At 46.1% G+C, this 13,837-nt stretch overlaps 1 long non-coding RNA gene across 1 annotated transcript; it reads right to left on the reverse strand.

Annotated features, from left to right (window-relative positions):
* Positions 1 to 1,419: 1,419 nt before the first annotated feature.
* LOC136298955 (uncharacterized) lies at positions 1,420 to 13,634 on the reverse strand. Its single transcript, XR_010723426.1, has 3 exons — positions 13,317 to 13,634; positions 2,078 to 2,201; positions 1,420 to 1,801 (listed from the first exon to the last, which is right to left on the reverse strand). It is a non-coding gene; the product is annotated as an uncharacterized lncRNA (long non-coding RNA).
* Positions 13,635 to 13,837: the final 203 nt, after the last annotated feature.

Consider the following 13,837-nt stretch of genomic DNA (forward strand, 5'->3'; position numbering starts at 1 on the left):
GCTTTGTTAAAACCTGTAGAAAAATTCATGTCCTGTGTCTTCCCCTTCATGTGCTTCACGTGTGCTGTCATGTCTCTGCGCCATTAGAGACACACTGTTTAAGAAACTCAGATCTAGCATTTTTGCAATAGAAAAACTTGATGAGTTGGCCTCTGCTATTCAGCACTAAGTACCAAACCCCATTTTTTCCTGTTGTAACTGAATGTCAAGTGTAACTTGACAGCTACTGCACACAGAAACACTCATGTCTGGTATTATACAGGTATATTTTAAACAGAGAAATCTGTATAACATTTATGTGTGTATAACAAATAATGAACAGTTTAATGAGAGGGCTCAGGACTGTCCCTGGCAGGGAATGAAACTATCTACTGCATCTCTCCAAGGCTCTGTGACCCAGCTGCAGGAGGGATCTGATCTCCAAATTGCATTTTTGATCTTGGGCCTGATCTTAGCAATCAGCACCCTCAGCTTACTGATTTTAGTGGGATTTGAGAGCATTTGATATCAAACCTTCCATCAGTCACAAGTTTCCCCTAGATGTAAGGACATGCAGTTCTGGAAAGCAAGACTGACACAGGCTGGAGGTTTGATGTCAACAGTAAGTGGGAATTTTACAATCACGGGCTTCAATCTAACCACTGGTATTTGGCAAGACAAAGCAGCAATACATTGAAGTCTGTCTCTTTTGAATTATTCCTTAAAACTCTGTCATATGACTCTTCTGCTCCAGAAGAATTAATCAAATATTAAAAAGTATACTAAGGGAAGCTGAAGGCCATTGTCAATAGAACAGCCAGATTTTCCTGCAATTAACAGTGGAAGTTCCTCATTTTCCCTGTTCCTAAATGCATCTGCAGTGATACTTCATTTACTGGGATTTCAGTTTCATACAAGTCAGGAAAAAAAGTATTTGTGGCAAGTGGCTTTGAAGTATTATAATAAGGAAGGGCATTTGCAGAGTTTTAAAATGCAGATCCTGTCTGTGCCCAAATAGACGCCGCACCAACACTTGCATGGATGTAACTTGCAACTATTTGGTGGCTCTCTGAAGTTCTGCAGTAGCTCAGAGTGAAGAAATTACTGTTGTATTTATGAAAGACAGCCCAAAACATGGTGTAAAGTTTGTGGAAAGGGACAGAGAAAACAGACAGGAATAAACACAGCCCAGAGAACAAGATTACAGTGATACAGCAAATATGTAGGAATGGTTGGGAAAAGCAAGAATGTGCGCAACTGGGGAGGAAGAAAAGAATCCCACAGGTTAGATAACCAAAGCATAAATTGCAATAAGCAGACACTATGGACTAGGAGTTGAAGCCAGATTAGGGATCTGAAGTGTCAACTTGCATTTAAAGACTATCATAGTTAAAATCATAAGCCAAATTGCATAATAGGCAAATGAGATGAATTGAAAGATTAAGCTGTGAAAATTGACTCAGAGAGAGGATTGTAAGGATCTTTTATTTTTAAATCCTGCTCCTGAACTCTTTTATACTCAAGGAAAAAAAAAATCTTAAATCCCATTTCCTGCCAGTATTGGGCTAAAATGTTAACACCATATTTCATAACAGTTAACGTGAAACAAGATTACTGTGCTGACTTGTTCCTGAAGAGCAAATACACTCTAAAAACTAGACTGAGAAGGAGGTAGATTTCTTTCTGACAAATCCGCTGACAAGAAGCAGGATGGAGAAAACATTTTTCTCGATGACTTCTGGGGATGAACAGAATTTAAGTCTGTTGTCCTCAGTAGCATTGATGTACTCTTCCAGTTGGACTTTTTTTGTTCAGTTATTCACTGTAGAAAGAGACCGACTTACTATGAATAATCATGCCTTTATTTCCTACTCAGATGAAGTGCTTACACTTTTTTCAATGAAAGCAAAAGAAATGCCTTAAGTTTAAAATAAGCCAGAAAGATCTTATGAAGAAGATCCAATGACCCATTAGAAGGAATAACTTCTTAATACCAGCCAAGGAACTGCCTCCTAAGAAAAATAAAGATTCAAACCCCTACCCAAGCAGACTTGCCAGCCAGAGCCTTCTCTGACACCGCAGTCTGTGTGGGACTTGCCTGTGTCAAAGCCTTTCACACGGAGAGCACTTAGGCAGCGAGTGTGTGACACATCCAGCGAGACTCGTAATGTCTTGCCTGTTTTCTCTTGAGCCTCTGAACTGTGACCTCAAAGCAAATGAATCTGAGAAGAAAATACATTAATCAGGCATTCACTCAGCCAGGCTCTGGGTTTTTAAAGCAGGGATCTGAATCAGCTATATTGCCTCCCACTTCTTTCCTGATACAATTAGTCAGCATCTGCCCCGGCAGCCAACCCGCTGCCTCGCAGAGGGGGGGACCAGCAGCTGCAACTCCCCTGCCCACTGCTACTTCCTAGCAGGCTGCAGAGCCACGGAGAACAGCTTCTGAATCCTGTCTGGTGAAGGTTAGCATCCCTTCCCTGCGCTCAGGGGAATGAGAGGAGCTGAGAACAGCTACCACTTCCAGCCTCTTGGATTCCCTGCTCCAGCCCACGTGCAGGTTCAGACGTGTCCCAGCCACACCTCTCAAACCTTGGGCCAAAGCCATGCCATATCCACACACCTGTTGGAGGCTTCCCCACATTTTAAGGGAATCCCCAGAAGGGGATTTGCAGGTGCTCCACTCCCTTCAAAGAGTGCAGGCAACAAATCAACCTGGGAAATTGGACCCATAGCATTCAATGTGGCCCTCTGACCTTTTTCAAAATGCTCTCAGCCCACCAGGCTGGCAGGACTGAACTTTACAGCTAAGTGTTTTGAAAGAAGCATGTGCTTTTAAAATCCAGTTGAATTTTTGCTAGGGGAACTTTACAAAGGCATCATTAGTGTATCCACAGGAGTTTTGCAATTTTAGGCTACAGGTGATTACAGCAAATAAACAGGCATGCAAGTCAGGGTCGGAAGCAGGCTTCTACTTAGAGCCTGCCTCACCAGGCACTTGGAAAATAAATAAACCCCCCAAGCAGTTCTGTTTTACCCAACAGCTTTAAGGTTCCAGCCCCACTCCTAGGGCTGGATTGTGCAAGCTCTTACTCCAGCAGGCACACCGAGTTCAAGCAAAGTGCCTGAGTAAGCACTTGCAGAATCTGACCCCCCCAGCCAGTTATCTATACAGCACCTATCTGGGCCTTGCATTGCAATCTCTTCAGCTGGAGACATGGTCTGGAAGTGTATTGTCAGCTGCAATGGGCTTTATCTCCATTTATAGCATTAAATCTAATTTTTGGTGCCAAGTGCAGCGTTAGCCTTACAATGACATCTATTAAAGACATTTTCCTGAGAAGACTGTGATCTGATCAACAAGCAGTTTGCACTGTTCATATTTTTATTTTACTACAAAACCACCATGTTCATATGACCTTTCCACTTCTCTAATTTCAAGCATTTTCTTAAAATACAGTACGACAGGCACTGAGTTACAGAAATCCCACACTCTGGCATTACACTGACTTCACCTGAGATGCTGCCATCCTTCCTTCCCTGAAGATTTACAAAACAGGGAACTTTAAATTAAAGCAACAACCTGGACTGGTTAGTCTCCAGTAATGTGTAAGTTTAGCAGAGGCAGACTTGTTTTCTCTGTGCCATCAGAAGCACTCCTGATGGGCACCCAGCCCCTTCCCCCCTGCCAAGGCACTGAGGAAGCAGGGGACAGCAGCCTGGCACAGCATGGAGCACTTCTTATGGGAAAAAAAATGGCAAGTTCCCCTGAAATGCTGCATCCTGCATGCCTCAAAGGACAGCTGCTACCTTCTCACTTACAAAAATGTGACCCCAGCCAGTCAATCTACAGCGCTGAGCTGTCAGATACCCTCCCACTCACCACTTTTGATGGTCAAAGCCATTGAAATGCAGTGGCTTCCCCTCCGCCTCAAAAGGGGCTGTGCTTTGCTTTTGCTCCAGGAAGTTTTAGGGAGGGTGCTTTGGGTTTTTCAGTTTTTGGTAAGGGTACAACCCAAGCTGTTTTTGATAAACACAGAAGGTAGCAGGAGTCCACGTGTAACCACAGAGGAAGCGAGCACAAATAGGCAAATGTTCTGAATAATGGCAGCGTAGATGCACATGGAAACTTGCTTGAACTCACCTGGACTCCTTCCCCCCTTTCTTGTCCAACCAGTTGAAGGATAGGGAACATCCCAGGCCTCTGGCATTCGCTATTAGATGCTCTGGGCATTAGGTAGAAAACTGGTAAGTCTTTTGAAATGGAACAGTTGGTATCATGTAGCCCAGGTCCCACTTCATATGAACTCTCAAAATTTAGAAAGGAGAAGGAGGTTTTATTTCTTACAAGTGAAACAGAGAAACTGAGGTGCTTAATCAGTCATTTGCACCTAATGGGAGTGGAAGCTGGTTTGCTGGGCCATGGCCATGGCTTCTGTTCTGTTAAGGAAGAACCCTTCTGCAGCTTTCAGAAAGCCATATAAACATCTCAGAAAAGGTTACGTGAATAGGCCAGAGACACAACTGTAAGTCAGAGATTACTAATTATGAAAGCATTTTGAGATCTTTGAGTTGAAAGGATGTCTTTTCTAGATAGACAAATATTTGAATTCCATACTCCAATGATCAGTGTTTCAGCAGGACCCTTAAAATATATTTTCCTTCCATGACTGTCCTCTATGGTTAGTTACACCTCCGTGCATGATTTCAAGTACTACAGCTCTGTCAAGAGTACTAGTTTTCTCTGCATTTGGTTCCACTTACAAGACTCTGAATTATTAGTATGGCATTCAGCTTGAAATCCTCTTGCACAATTAACAGGGTGAAATATTAGACAATAGCAGCTGCTATTGTTGTTTCCTGTTCATTAAATGCTAATGAAAATTCAGCCCATCTTCCAAATACCATGGCCTTACACAGGCAGAGGTGAAGAGGTACAGACACATGAAATTATTTTTCCAGATTCAAACAGTGGCAAATTCTCATCCTCAACTCTGTTTTAGTCACCAAAATAGAGACTGTCAGAATGCAGCTGATGGTCTCCTCTCTGCCCTTCAGGTCACTTTTTTCCTCACTCAGGAGCTGAGGAATATCAATACAATGAAACCCATCACCTTACAAGCAGCAACCAGAAACTGGGAGACCCAGCCTGACTGGAATAAACCAGCTGACTACAGCTGCTAAAAAGAGGTCCACACTTGGGCAAATACTCAAGACATTCCTTCTCCAAGGCACCACCCGTAATAACAGGCCAACAGTCTCAAACACCTCTGCATTTGGATGGATACGCAGAACCGCATACATTAAACTGCTTTTCTTGGAGTTCATTTCAGAATGCTGCCAGCTTGTAAACAGCAGAGTCAGTTTTGCTGCCAACACAATTTCTACCTAGAGCAAACGGAAGTGCTTTTCCAAGAATTTCCAAGACTGTTGCGTCACGCCGTGCGCTGGCATTGCACCATGCAACCCGGGGAGGGAAGACATAAAAATATAAGCTGCTGCTTGGTGCATCCTGAAGGGGATTATTCAGAGACATTTACTTCTTTTCAGGAAGAGACTGACAGTGCAGAGCCAACCTTCCGAAAACTCCCAGTGCTCACTGCAGGGGAATATCGTCTCATTAATACTTCCAGTGCTGTAGCAAAAAGAGAGTAATTTTTATAGCTGGCATCTTTCAATTTTCATTACAATTTTGAAAGCCTTGTTTGACAAGGTACAGTGGAGACTAAGAAATGTAGCATTTCTGAAGGACTAGAGAGACTTCTTCTCTAGCCTCCCTCCCCTGTTGTGGGTTTTGCATAATCCTAAAGCGTTACTCCTTTGGCAGCTTTACCATTTTGGAGCTTTATTAGAATTACGTGTATGATGACAGCATTTACAGGGCTGTTGCTAAGGTCAGGGTCCCATTATGCAAACTTTTAAATATGATGAGCATTTATAAGATAAATACACAAAAAAACCCAAGGACATTGTATTCTTCATACTTTAAAAATGAAGAAAACTGTAGTTGCTTAACTTCCTTCATGACCACAGCATGGAAAGTTTAAATCAGGGATGGAAGCAGAGTTCCTTGGACCATAAGCTCACCCAGAAGAATTAAATATGGGCAAATTTTCAACCACTGCATCAACTCATAAATACAAGTACTTACAACCAAGTTTTCTGTGTGAAACTTTTCAAGTCATAATTTACATTACTTTTAAAAAACACTCAGCCAAACATCACTCTGCTGACGTCTGAAGAATTTCAAGACAACTCTTGCTCTCATATCAAAATTCCCATTATTGAGCGTTCTGGTACTATGGTTCTGGCTTCATAGCTGTGCACACAAATTCCTAATTTTTAGTGGATTCTTTGCCATCTACAACTTTGGTAAATATTTTCCCTGCCTAGAAGGACATCCACGCTTTTTCTTTGAAGACTGGGCATAATCATCTCCCTAATATCACATTAACAAAGAACATTTGAGCTGCCTAGAAGAGAACAAAGAGCTTTGTTCAAGGACTTGAGGAGTTGGATGCAAAAAGTTCTACATGAGGACTGTTCTGGATACTTTATAAGGGTAAACAGAAACTAGGTGTAACAAAGCACCTCACCCTTCCAGGGGTAGAGGAAACTACATTAAATAAAAACAGCACAAGTTTAAGTCTCACTATACACTGCCACAATTTCAAACTTCTTTTAACCAGGTCTTGTTTTAAAAAAGGATTCCTCAATTGTATGTCTTTCCTAGTGAAGTTTTGAGGAAAATTTGACCCTCCACAGAAAAAGATGCTGCTTTAGTGCTCCATATACTGAGCAGTTAACTAACCCTTCACACCAGGAGCCTCTTGCAGAGGTCCAGAGAGGCTGCTTTTTCAGTTTAGTTCAATAACCACTTCTTTCAGACTGCAGAAAGCAACTGAGATTTGAGGAGGGGCAGAAGGGCAGGAAAGCTGACTTCCCTCCAAGTGAAAACTAGGTGTTAGAAACTGGTATCTGATAGTTCCAAACTCATAAAAGAGCAACAAAACTAGAAAATAATCAGTTCACTTTTGCTCAAAGAACACTTCCTTTACTTTGCATTTAAATTGGAGCTGAATAAAAATCACAGAATAAGTCACAGAGGAAGGGACCTCAGGAGGTCATCAGAAAGTATTTTGATCAGAAAGTATTTTGATAAGAAAGTATTTTACAAATATTTTTATGTAACACTTCAAAATCTTCAGGTTTATCACTTCATTGAATTTACTGCTATATAAGAAGTTTCTTGAGTCACTTCTCAGAAACAATAACATAGTAAATTAATTTTGTTTCTGATTTGCATGTTGAATCATAGCCTGAATGTGTTAACCCTGCCCTTCTGCTTAACATGAAATTTAAAGCCATTTTAGTTGCATATCAACATGTTTTAATAGGTACAGACCAGCGAGATCCAGTCTTTCTGCTGGAGAGTAACTACCACAAAGACAAACAAGCAAGCTTTAAAATAAGGTTTCCTGTTGGCTGATTTCAATTCTCAGTTCAAACTGGCAATGCAAATTACTCTATTCTGTTCTTTATCGAACAAGAGAAAAGATTTTTAAACTGTCAAACTGGCTGGTGGCATCTTGACAGCAGATGGAAATGCAGTAAGTGCAGTCCTACATGGCAGCGTCTTTATGTGACTCCTAGAAAACGGAATCCCCTCACTGAATGGCTCTTTATACAACGGGAAATGAGCACACATTTAGAGGAAGGAATCTGCTGTACACCCCTGTCATCTTAAACGGCTCCAGGAATGAATGGGACTGGCCCAGCATGAAGAGCAGGCAGGTTGTTTACCATGAGGCCTCTCCCCGGTCACTCCATGGTGTATCTCTTTTTACACTCATGGCAGAGGACTGGTCTGAAGACAATTTTATCTTGCACAGTGTTTGGTTCAGTGGGGGAAGGGAGTGGATAGGGCAAACTGATATATTATGGAAAGCCATCCCCTCTTCCTTTACCCAGGGGACTGAAGGACAGCAAATGCCTCAGGCCAGCGTACTGACATGAAATGTTTCCTGCCTCCCATCCAGAACCTGGGCAAGGACGACATTGACACATTTTTCCATCCAGTATCTAAAGCCGGAAGAACAAGAGGAGGTTGTTCCTAGCTCCTGCACAGATCTCTCAGAACACCTAGCAACAGAAGCAAGAAGTTCCCCCTGTTTTCAGGGACACTTTCATTGGGAGGGTTCCCTGATGACTGTTTTGAGCAGGAAACCAATCCCTGCACATCTTCAAACTCTTCTTACTGCCAGCTGAGGACTCAGACCCTTCTTCTGCCAGTTTACCTGTCAGTGCTTGTCTTCAGACGCTTTGTGCAGGACAGCTCAGTTTGTCTTTTTGCCATTAGAGAAAGTGAAGGAAGCTTCCTACAACAGGTCCATTTCCAAACGCCTGCATGAGGTTTTCAGTTTAAAAGATCACTCTTTAGCCCCTTCAAATCCGCAGGGTGCACATCCGAAAATGTGATATAATACATATGTAATCCTGGATAAATTACATTCCCCACCCCTTTCCATTAAGTAAAATCAGTAACTAGAATCCCTGTTTAGGATTTGTGATTACAAGGATCACCCTCCACCCTGCCCTGGTCAAACAATACGAGCTCTAGGAAAGCATGAGAGCCGTCATTTCAATAACGCAAAACCCTGTTGCTTCCACTCCAGAACAGCTGACTTGAAGTGCATGCTAGGCTGTGCTTATTAACAAAATGAGAAATCTGATACATAGAAAGAAAACACTATGTGAGGATTAATCCTGGATTGCAGTTTGTGGCCAGCACTGGGCCGCCATCCAAACACAGATGAAAAAGAACAGAATTTCTCCCACCTGTCACTTACAGCAGGTACAGCTATTGCTGTCTTGTAGCCTCCTCCTTTATAGCTATTGTAACAACTCATTTTGTATCAGCTTAAAATTCAGGATTGACCTCACTGTTTCATTTCTTCCTTGTTTTGTGGGAGCCAGCACTGGAGGGTGAATATTCTTTCCAGGAATTACAAACAAGCGTGAGTAACTTACAAGTTTGGACAGCTAGCACAATACAGGTATGCTTCAAGGAAAGAAACCTGCTCAGAATCGGCATCCTATTGGGACCTGGAGATGCTAACTGAACAAGAAAATTTAACTCTCAGGAACATCTTTTCATCATTGTCCTGCTGCTTTTGAGAGAAATAAGCACACTCTCACTGCTGATTGCAAGAGACCTGAACAAACCAATGCAGTTTCTTTGCCAACGAGCTACTGCACAGCAGAGTGAAATCCCTATTGCAATGCATTGTCCTTGCTCCTGATAGTACAGCAAGACAAAAACCAATATAAGAAGGCCTAATGGCTCAGTCACTGGTGTTCAATCCACATCAAACCAAAGGAGTCATCTTCTTTTTTTTTTTTTAAATATTTAACATTTTTTAACATTTTAAAATATATTTAACGTTCTCCTGTTTATGGTTGGGTCGACACTCTGTTGTTGCAATGCCACAGCTGAGCCCTGTTAATTTTTCTCCAAGCCCAGCAGGGAAGGCATGTCTGCTGATGCTGAAATGGTCCCTTCCCATTGAGCTTCGCCTGTCACAATACAGCCAATATAATGGCTATGTCACAAATGTGATTCTGCTTTCTTCCACTCCAACACCACATTTGCTGCAGCACTGAAATGCCTCTTTGTGGCAACATTCTTCCCTGGCTCTTGGCAGAGGCTGCAGTGTTGTTCATACACTTTATCAGTCGGATTTGGTTAGGGTATGGGAAACTTGGTTTTCTGTAGAGAAAACATGGCAACGTCTTCCTGCCAATACCTCTGGCTGTCAAGCTGCGATATGTTCATCAGACTGGATGACAGGGTTAAATGCTGCAGTCAGCACAAACAGGAGTTCCGATAGGAAGGCAAATGCACCTCGGTTTTCAAACATCATCCCATTTCCCTACGTCTATCATCAAAGAAGGCAGCAGGAGCTCAAAGAATAGCCACATACTATTTTCTGCACAAGGTCAGAGGAATGCACGACTTACAGTTTATGTTTGGCAGCTCTTAATTACTATGGGCTGTAAAGATGCTAGAAAACGACAACTCTCATTGCAAGATCTGCTGTTCACAACTTCAAATTTCATGCTGTGACCACCAATTTTGGGCTGTGGTGGCTGTTTTAGAGAGTTTAAATCCATTACGCAGCCAAACTGCTCAGCATTAGGTTGTTTTCTAGTTATTTTAAACAACAAACCAAAATGAATCGAACATGTCCCTTCTGGAACAAGGCCTCTCACCTTCTCTTTTTCTCCTCTCTCCCCCCACCCCTTGTCACACATCGGCTTCTGCCAAACAATTCAGCACTGACACTACAGCGCATCACGTGACACCAAGTGCTTCAAGCATCTTGCAATACTTATTACTATCTACACATCCATAAGTCATTCCACCCAGAAACGTATGTGAATACTAACGGGAGCTATTTCCTTATGCATTAAAGATTTAGAGCTCTCCCAGATCCTTGGAAGAAGCTTTCCCCCACAAATACTGAAAAATCATCCCTTTTACGTGCGTGAGTCTCATCTGCATTTCACGTAGATGAGGAACCATGACATAAGGAAAACCTGCCACATCCTCATGCTCTCCCATTCCTCCTGCTTATGCTCCTGTGGCCACGCAAGTCTGTCGTGATTAAGCACGGGGTTTTAGATGTCAAAGAACAAGCCACTTACACAGGGTGTCCTTACCCATGTTAGAATGGAAACTAACAAATGTAAGAGGTTGCTTATTTTTAATGCTGATCTCCTCCAGAGCTAAAATGATATGTCAGTAGCAGGTGGCAAGTTTGAAGACCCCCCCTCCTCTTTTTTTTTTTTTCTTTTTTAAAATAAATATAACAAAGGGCACACAGATTTGACCTAATGGGTCAACCATCAAAAGTTAAACTGATTTAAATAATTAGACCTAGAATGTCAGGCACCACTGCAAATAATTGCTCCTAATGCTTTTAGGATTAGATTGCTAATGAAAAGGCGCAAAAAGGAGGCCATTTGCAGTTGTGGAAATAAGTCAATTTTCTTTCCATATGTCATTTTCCCCATGTAGATTTGCTGTGAAATCCTAAGGAGTCATTTACAGCTTTCTCTCCAGAGCCGTTGTAGTATATACAATAGTTCTGAGTAATAAAAAATAGCAATAGGTCATCTTGAAATATTAGTTTTTTATACACTGTCTTTATTAAGCATAGTTAACATCTGCTCATAGTTCTGACATTTTCCAATGAAAGTGACTATTGCATATTGTTTTCCCCTTAATTTCTGGAAAAACATGGGAGCTATTCAAATATAAACAGCATTCCGCAACAAATTTAAACCAGTTTTGGTCAAAGGACAGTTCATTAGCAGAATGTAATTCTGATGCTCTTAACTGTTTCTGGCTGCTCTCTCAGATTTATTCTAACAGTTAAGTAATACCCTGGGTGATTGCAGTAACCGTGTGCTAAAACACTGTGTTCCATATATAATTCATTAATTCTGTGTAAAGGTGTATATACCCCCGCCCCACTCGCAGATTCTAGCGGCAAGTTACCCGTCTCTGGAAGCGCCCAGGCCACCCGAGTTCTCAGAGGTTGGGGATTTCGCAGCAGAAAGATTCGAGTGCCCAGAGCCCGTGTGTCCATACGCGTTCCCCGGGCAGCGGCGGGGCCGGGCGCGGTGTCCGGCGGCCGCGGAGCCCCCGGGAGGAGCGCGGCTGGCGGCCCCGATAACGGGGGGCGCGCCGAGAGCCGCCCGCCGCCGCCGTGCCCACTTCCACCTGGGACCCGGCCAAGCAGAAGTCAATAATTGACTTCCCCGCCGGCTCTCGCCCCGTACCAAAGGGGCCGGGGGCGGGCTGGGCGCTGCGGTCACCGCGGGGCTCCCCGGGCCGCGCACCACGCAGGGGGCCGGCACGCAGCCTCCCCCGCCCCCACTCCCCCCGCCGCCTTTGCTTGGCTTTTAAATGCAACCAGAAAACACAAAAAGCCCGGCTCCCCCCGCCGCCGAGCTGGCACCGGCACCGGCGCGCCGGGAGATGCAGAGCCCGGTACGGCTTCGCGGCGCCGTGCCCCCGGGACCGGGCAGCCGCGGGCAGCGACCGGCCCTCGCTGTTCCCTCAATTACCGTGTCGAGCGCCTCGGCAACAATATTGCCAGCCTGGACGAACAAATTTTTTTTTTTTTTTTTTTTAAACCGTGTGGACAGCTCTACGCCGGCTGGCGCGGCCGGGGAACGTGCATTTCCTGCAGGGCACAAAGCCGGCGGGCAGGGTCCGGGGAGCCCCTGGCCGCGGGAGGGTGCGCGATCCTGCTCCGTCCATTGCGTCCGAGACGGGGCCGTAACAAAAGCCAGAGACCCGCAGCGACGGGCAGAGCGAGCGGAGCCGGCGGGTCCTTCCCTCCGCGATCCCGAGCGGCCGAGGGGGGCGGCGGGGAAGGGGGGAGCCGGGGCAAAAGTTCACCGCCTTCCCGGTAGGGCAGGGGGTGCTCGGTGGGGCTGGGGCCGGCGCTGGGGTTGGGGGATGCCGGCCTGGCTCGTCGCCTCGCAGCCCGGCGGATGGACCGCGGGGGGCGGGAAGGAGGCGATGCAAGTCCCGGGAGCCCCTTTCCTGCCCTCTCCTCCACAATGCGGCCAGATCCCCGGCACAAACACGCCCCCCGGCACCCCGGGGCTCTGCTACCTCCTTTCGGGGAAAAAAATAAAATCAAATAAAATACAATACGGCTCACTTGAAGGGACGGGCGCGGATGGGGAGCCGGCGGCTGCTCCGCGGCTTGCCTGCGCGCCCCGCGGGTCAGCCCCACGCCGGCCGGCCCCGGCGGGCAGCAGCTGCGGCCCCCCGCCCCGACCCACCGCCGCCGGGGAAGGGGCAGCGCACACCCGTGCGCGCACACACAAATGGCACGGCAGAAGGGGAAAGTTTCCAGCCGCTTCAACCAAATAACCAACATTTGCGAGCTCCAGACGGGCACGGTGGCCGGCACACCGATGTACGCCCCGGCCCCCAAAGCAACGGGGCAGCGCGCCCGGAGAGCCAGGGGAGGGGGCCCGGGGCACGGAGAGAGGGGGGCAAGAGCAGAGAAACCATCTCGGGTTTTTTTTCAATGGAAATACCGCCGGTGCCGGGCACGGCTGATGTAGGGCAGGGAACAAGGGAACACCCCCGCCACCCCGGCGGCTCTCCCGAGCGGACCCGTGCAGATGGGCAAATCACCGGGGCTGCAAATAAAGAGCGGGGGAGCGGGGCTGGGCTGCACCGCGGAGCCCGGCAGCGCCCGGCCGCCCCGCGGGACCCGCGCCCCCGCCCGCGCCCCGCGCCGCGTTACCTTCTTATTGCATCTGGAGCAGCAGCTTTTCTTCCCCTTCCCCTCTCCTCCTCTCCCTCTCCTGTCCTCTCGGTTTATACCAGCCTGTTCCTCATCTCACAGCCTTCCTCCCAGCGCCATCTTGCAAGCTTGTGACGTTGGGAGCCGCTCACCCCTGACCCACATTTGAATAGAAGCCAAAATGAAAAAAAGAAGAGGAGAGAGCGAGGGAGAGAGGAAAGAAAGAGGGGAAAGAAGAAGAAGAAGAAAGAGCGGAACAAGGAGAGGCAGGGAAAGCAGAAGCTAGGCAAGTGCTGTGCCAGTGTGGAACAGCATCGGCTCCACTCCCTTGCCAGCTAGTTTAGTAATAAGCAATTTCCTGCTTTTGCAATAAATGTTGCCGCGGCGGGGCTGGGAAAGGGACGGGGATCTGAGTAATTCCCACCGAGGGACCAGGGCTTCTCCCACCCCGAGCCGCCCCCCCTTTCCTGCCACCCACACCCCGAAACCCAGCCCGGAGCCTGACCACTGCCTCCCGGCAA

The sequence above is a fragment of the Chamaea fasciata genome, unplaced genomic scaffold (assembly GCF_029207755.1).
Source record: "Chamaea fasciata isolate MVZ Bird 193981 ecotype frontalis unplaced genomic scaffold, bChaFas1.0.hap1 SCAF_18, whole genome shotgun sequence".
NCBI classification, from domain to species: Eukaryota; Metazoa; Chordata; class Aves; order Passeriformes; family Sylviidae; genus Chamaea; species Chamaea fasciata.